Genomic DNA, 7954 nt, shown 5'->3' with positions numbered 1-7954 from the left:
AGACCGTGTACTGTATGACAGAGTGATAGACCGTGTACTGTATGACAGTTATAGACCGTGTACTGTATGACAGAGTGATAGACCGTGTACTGTATGACAGTTATAGACCGTGTACTGTATGACAGTTATAGACCGTGTACTGTATGACAGTTATAGACCGTGTACTGTATGACAGTTATAGACCGTGTACTGTATGACAGTTATAGACCGTGTACTGTATGACAGTTATAGACCGTGTACTGTATGACAGTTATAGACCTTGTACTGTATGACAGTTATAGACCGTGTACTGTATGACAGTTATAGACCGTGTACTGTATGACAGTTATAGACCGTGTACTGTATGACAGTTATAGACCGTGTACTGTATGACAGTTATAGACCGTGTACTGTATAACAGAGTGATAGACCGTGTACTGTATGACAGTTATAGACCGTGTACTGTATGACAGAGTGATAGACCGTGTACTGTATGACAGAGTGATAGACCGTGTACTGTATGACAGTTATAGACCGTGTACTGTATGACAGTTATAGACCTTGTACTGTATGACAGTTATAGACCGTGTACTGTATGACAGTTATAGACCGTGTACTGTATGACAGTTATAGACCGTGTACTGTATGACAGTTATAGACCGTGTACTGTATGACAGTTATAGACCGTGTACTGTATAACAGAGTGATAGACCGTGTACTGTATGACAGTGATAGACCGTGTACTGTATGACAGTTATAGACCGTGTACTGTATGACAGAGTGATAGACCGTGTACTGTATGACAGAGTGATAGACCGTGTACTGTATGACAGAGTGATAGACCGTGTACTGTATGACAGAGTGATAGACCGTGTACTGTATGACAGAGTGATAGACCGTGTACTGTATGACAGTTATAGACCGTGTACTGTATGACAGTTATAGACCGTGTACTGTATAACAGAGTGATAGACCGTGTACTGTATGACAGTTATAGACCGTGTACTGTATGACAGTTATAGACCGTGTACTGTATGACAGAGTGATAGACCGTGTACTGTATGACAGTTATAGACCGTGTACTGTATGACAGAGTGATAGACCGTGTACTGTATGACAGAGTGATAGACCGTGTACTGTATGACAGTTATAGACCGTGTACTGTATAACAGAGTGATAGACCGTGTACTGTATGACAGTTATAGACCGTGTACTGTATGACAGAGTGATAGACCGTGTACTGTATGACAGAGTGATAGACCGTGTACTGTATGACAGAGTGATAGACCGTGTACTGTATGACAGAGTGATAGACCGTGTACTGTATGACAGTTATAGACCGTGTACTGTATGACAGAGTGATAGACCGTGTACTGTATGACAGAGTGATAGACCGTGTACTGTATGACAGAGTGATAGACCGTGTACTGTATGACAGTGATAGACCGTGTACTGTATGACAGAGTGATAGACCGTGTACTGTATGACAGTTATAGACCGTGTACTGTATGACAGTTATAGACCGTGTACTGTATGACAGTTATAGACCGTGTACTGTATGACAGTTATAGACCGTGTACTGTATGACAGTTATAGACCGTGTACTGTATGACAGAGTGATAGACCGTGTACTGTATGACAGTTATAGACCGTGTACTGTATGACAGAGTGATAGACCGTGTACTGTATGACAGTTATAGACCGTGTACTGTATGACAGAGTGATAGACCGTGTACTGTATGACAGAGTGATAGACCGTGTACTGTATGACAGTTATAGACCGTGTACTGTATGACAGAGTGATAGACCGTGTACTGTATGACAGTTATAGACCGTGTACTGTATGACAGAGTGATAGACCGTGTACTGTATGACAGAGTGATAGACCGTGTACTGTATGACAGTTATAGACCGTGTACTGTATGACAGTTATAGACCGTGTACTGTATGACAGTTATAGACCGTGTACTGTATGACAGTTATAGACCGTGTACTGTATGACAGTTATAGACCGTGTACTGTATGACAGAGTGATAGACCGTGTACTGTATGACAGTTATAGACCGTGTACTGTATGACAGAGTGATAGACCGTGTACTGTATGACAGTTATAGACCGTGTACTGTATGACAGAGTGATAGACCGTGTACTGTATGACAGAGTGATAGACCGTGTACTGTATGACAGTTATAGACCGTGTACTGTATGACAGAGTGATAGACCGTGTACTGTATGACAGTTATAGACCGTGTACTGTATGACAGAGTGATAGACCGTGTACTGTATGACAGAGTGATAGACCGTGTACTGTATGACAGTTATAGACCGTGTACTGTATGACAGAGTGATAGACCGTGTACTGTATGACAGTTATAGACCGTGTACTGTATGACAGTTATAGACTGTATACTGTATGACAGTTATAGACCGTGTACTGTATGACAGTTATAGACCGTGTACTGTATGACAGTTATAGACCGTGTACTGTATGACAGAGTGATAGACCGTGTACTGTATGACAGAGTGATAGACCGTGTACTGTATGACAGTTATAGACCGTGTACTGTATGACAGAGTGATAGACCGTGTACTGTATGACAGAGTGATAGACCGTGTACTGTATGACAGTTATAGACCGTGTACTGTATAACAGAGTGATAGACCGTGTACTGTATGACAGTTATAGACCGTGTACTGTATAACAGAGTTATAGACCGTGTACTGTATGACAGTTATAGACCGTGTACTGTATGACAGTTATAGACCGTGTACTGTATGACAGTTATAGACCGTGTACTGTATAACAGAGTGATAGACCGTGTACTGTATGACAGTTATAGACCGTGTACTGTATGACAGAGTGATAGACCGTGTACTGTATGACAGTTATAGACCGTGTACTGTATGACAGTTATAGACCGTGTACTGTATAACAGAGTGATAGACCGTGTACTGTATGACAGAGTGATAGACCGTGTACTGTATGACAGTTATAGACCGTGTACTGTATGACAGTTATAGACCGTGTACTGTATGACAGTTATAGACCGTGTACTGTATGACAGTTATAGACCGTGTACTGTATGACAGTTATAGACCGTGTACTGTATGACAGTTATAGACCGTGTACTGTATGACAGTTATAGACCGTGTACTGTATGACAGTTATAGACCGTGTACTGTATAACAGAGTGATAGACCGTGTACTGTATGACAGTTATAGACCGTGTACTGTATGACAGAGTGATAGACGGTGTACTGTATGACAGAGTGATAGACGGTGTACTGTATAACAGAGTGATAGACCGTGTACTGTATGACAGTTATAGACCGTGTACTGTATGACAGTTATAGACCGTGTACTGTATGACAGTTATAGACCGTGTACTGTATGACAGTTATAGGCCGTGTACTGTATGACAGTTATAGACCGTGTACTGTATGACAGTTATAGACCTTGTACTGTATGACAGTTATAGACCGTGTACTGTATGACAGTTATAGACCGTGTACTGTATGACAGTTATAGACCGTGTACTGTATGACAGTTATAGACCGTGTACTGTATGACAGTTATAGACCGTGTACTGTATGACAGAGTGATAGACCGTGTACTGTATGACAGTTATAGACCGTGTACTGTATGACAGAGTGATAGACCGTGTACTGTATGACAGTTATAGACCGTGTACTGTATAACAGAGTGATAGACCGTGTACTGTATGACAGTTATAGACCGTGTACTGTATGACAGAGTGATAGACCGTGTACTGTATGACAGAGTGATAGACCGTGTACTGTATGACAGAGTGATAGACCGTGTACTGTATGACAGAGTGATAGACCGTGTACTGTATGACAGAGTGATAGACCGTGTACTGTATGACAGAGTGATAGACGGTGTACTGTATGACAGTTATAGACCGTGTACTGTATGACAGAGTGATAGACCGTGTACTGTATGACAGTTATAGACCGTGTACTGTATGACAGAGTGATAGACCGTGTACTGTATGACAGTTATAGACCGTGTACTGTATGACAGAGTGATAGACCGTGTACTGTATGACAGAGTGATAGACCGTGTACTGTATGACAGTTATAGACCGTGTACTGTATGACAGTTATAGACCGTGTACTGTATGACAGAGTGATAGACCGTGTACTGTATGACAGTTATAGACCGTGTACTGTATGACAGAGTGATAGACCGTGTACTGTATGACAGTTATAGACCGTGTACTGTATGACAGTTATAGACTGTATACTGTATGACAGTTATAGACCGTGTACTGTATGACAGTTATAGACCGTGTACTGTATGACAGAGTGATAGACCGTGTACTGTATGACAGAGTGATAGACCGTGTACTGTATGACAGAGTGATAGACCGTGTACTGTATGACAGTTATAGACCGTGTACTGTATGACAGAGTGATAGACCGTGTACTGTATGACAGTTATAGACCGTGTACTGTATGACAGTTATAGACTGTATACTGTATGACAGTTATAGACCGTGTACTGTATGACAGTTATAGACCGTGTACTGTATGACAGTTATAGACCGTGTACTGTATGACAGAGTGATAGACCGTGTACTGTATGACAGAGTGATAGACCGTGTACTGTATGACAGTTATAGACCGTGTACTGTATAACAGAGTGATAGACCGTGTACTGTATGACAGTTATAGACCGTGTACTGTATGACAGAGTGATAGACCGTGTACTGTATGACAGTTATAGACCGTGTACTGTATAACAGAGTTATAGACCGTGTACTGTATGACAGAGTGATAGACCGTGTACTGTATGACAGTTATAGACCGTGTACTGTATGACAGTTATAGACCGTGTACTGTATGACAGTTATAGACCGTGTACTGTATGACAGTTATAGACCGTGTACTGTATGACAGTTATAGACCGTGTACTGTATGACAGAGTGATAGACCGTGTACTGTATAACAGAGTGATAGACCGTGTACTGTATAACAGAGTGATAGACCGTGTACTGTATGACAGTTATAGACCGTGTACTGTATGACAGAGTGATAGACCGTGTACTGTATGACAGAGTGATAGACGGTGTACTGTATGACAGAGTGATAGACCGTGTACTGTATAACAGATTGATAGACCGTGTACTGTATGACAGAGTGATAGACGGTGTACTGTATAACAGAGTGATAGACCGTGTACTGTATGACAGTTATAGACCGTGTACTGTATGACAGTTATAGACCGTGTACTGTATGACAGTTATAGACCGTGTACTGTATGACAGTTATAGACCGTGTACTGTATGACAGTTATAGGCCGTGTACTCTATGACAGTTATAGACCGTGTACTGTATGACAGTTATAGACCTTGTACTGTATGACAGTTATAGACCGTGTACTGTATGACAGTTATAGACCGTGTACTGTATGACAGTTATAGACCGTGTACTGTATGACAGAGTGATAGACCGTGTACTGTATGACAGTTATAGACCGTGTACTGTATAACAGAGTGATAGACCGTGTACTGTATGACAGTTATAGACCGTGTACTGTATAACAGAGTGATAGACCGTGTACTGTATGACAGAGTGATAGACGGTGTACTGTATGACAGAGTGATAGACCGTGTACTGTATGACAGAGTGATAGACCGTGTACTGTATGACAGAGTGATAGACCGTGTACTGTATGACAGTTATAGACCGTGTACTGTATAACAGAGTGATAGACCGTGTACTGTATGACAGTTATAGACCGTGTACTGTATGACAGAGTGATAGACCGTGTACTGTATGACAGAGTGATAGATCGTGTACTGTATGACAGAGTGATAGATCGTGTACTGTATGACAGAGTGATAGATCGTGTACTGTATGACAGAGTGATAGATCGTGTACTGTATGACAGAGTGATAGACCGTGTACTGTATAACAGAGTGATAGACCGTGTACTGTATGACAGAGTGATAGACCGTGTACTGTATGACAGTTATAGACCGTGTACTGTATGACAGAGTGATAGACCGTGTACTGTATGACAGAGTGATAGACCGTGTACTGTATAACAGAGTGATAGACCGTGTACTGTATGACAGAGTGATAGACCGTGTACTGTATGACAGAGTGATAGACCGTGTACTGTATGACAGAGTGATAGACCGTGTACTGTATGACAGAGTGATAGACCGTGTACTGTATGACAGTTATAGACCGTGTACTGTATAACAGAGTGATAGACCGTGTACTGTATGACAGTTATAGACCGTGTACTGTATGACAGAGTGATAGACCGTGTACTGTATGACAGAGTGATAGACCGTGTACTGTATGACAGAGTGATAGACTGTGTACTGTATGACAGAGTGATAGACCGTGTACTGTATGACAGTTATAGACCGTGTACTGTATGACAGAGTGATAGACCGTGTACTGTATGACAGTTATAGACTGTGTACTGTATAACAGAGTGATAGACCGTGTACTGTATGACAGAGTGATAGACCGTGTACTGTATGACAGAGTGATAGACCGTGTACTGTATGACAGAGTGATAGACCGTGTACTGTATGACAGTTATAGACCGTGTACTGTATAACAGAGTGATAGACCGTGTACTGTATGACAGTTATAGACCGTGTACTGTATGACAGAGTGATAGACCGTGTACTGTATGACAGAGTGATAGATCGTGTACTGTATGACAGAGTGATAGATCGTGTACTGTATGACAGAGTGATAGATCGTGTACTGTATGACAGAGTGATAGATCGTGTACTGTATGACAGAGTGATAGACCGTGTACTGTATAACAGAGTGATAGACCGTGTACTGTATGACAGAGTGATAGACCGTGTACTGTATAACAGAGTGATAGACCGTGTACTGTATGACAGAGTGATAGACCGTGTACTGTATGACAGAGTGATAGACCGTGTACTGTATAACAGAGTGATAGACCGTGTACTGTATAACAGAGTGATAGATCGTGTACTGTATGACAGAGTGATAGACCGTGTACTGTATGACAGAGTGATAGACCGTGTACTGTATAACAGAGTGATAGACCGTGTACTGTATGACAGAGTGATAGACCGTGTACTGTATGACAGAGTGATAGACCGTGTACTGTATGACAGAGTGATAGACCGTGTACTGTATGACAGAGTGATAGACCGTGTACTGTATGACAGTTATAGACCGTGTACTGTATAACAGAGTGATAGACCGTGTACTGTATGACAGTTATAGACCGTGTACTGTATGACAGAGTGATAGACCGTGTACTGTATGACAGAGTGATAGACCGTGTACTGTATGACAGAGTGATAGACCGTGTACTGTATAACAGAGTGATAGACCGTGTACTGTATGACAGTTATAGACCGTGTACTGTATGACAGAGTGATAGACCGTGTACTGTATGACAGTTATAGACCGTGTACTGTATGACAGAGTGATAGACCGTGTACTGTATGACAGTTATAGACTGTGTACTGTATAACAGAGTGATAGACCGTGTACTGTATGACAGAGTGATAGACCGTGTACTGTATGACAGAGTGATAGACCGTGTACTGTATGACAGAGTGATAGACCGTGTACTGTATGACAGTTATAGACCGTGTACTGTATGACAGAGTGATAGACCGTGTACTGTATGACAGAGTGATAGACCGTTTCATCAACATGAAAGAGAGGAGGAAGGCATTTGTGTTTCTTTACAAGTAGGGTGAGTCAACATGAGTTTCTACTTGCACACACACACACACACACACACACACACACACACACACACACACACACACACACACACACACACACACACACACACACACACACACACACACACACACACACACACACACACACACATCAGAACCATGGACAGCCACATCATATTTAGCTTATGATTGGACTAAATTATTTTTGGTTGAACTGGTGTTGGAATAGTGGAGGCAGCTCCTGT

Source organism: Salvelinus fontinalis, unplaced genomic scaffold (genome assembly GCF_029448725.1).
Source record: "Salvelinus fontinalis isolate EN_2023a unplaced genomic scaffold, ASM2944872v1 scaffold_0056, whole genome shotgun sequence".
Lineage (NCBI taxonomy): Eukaryota > Metazoa > Chordata > Actinopteri > Salmoniformes > Salmonidae > Salvelinus > Salvelinus fontinalis.
This window is presented reverse-complemented; position numbering follows the sequence as displayed.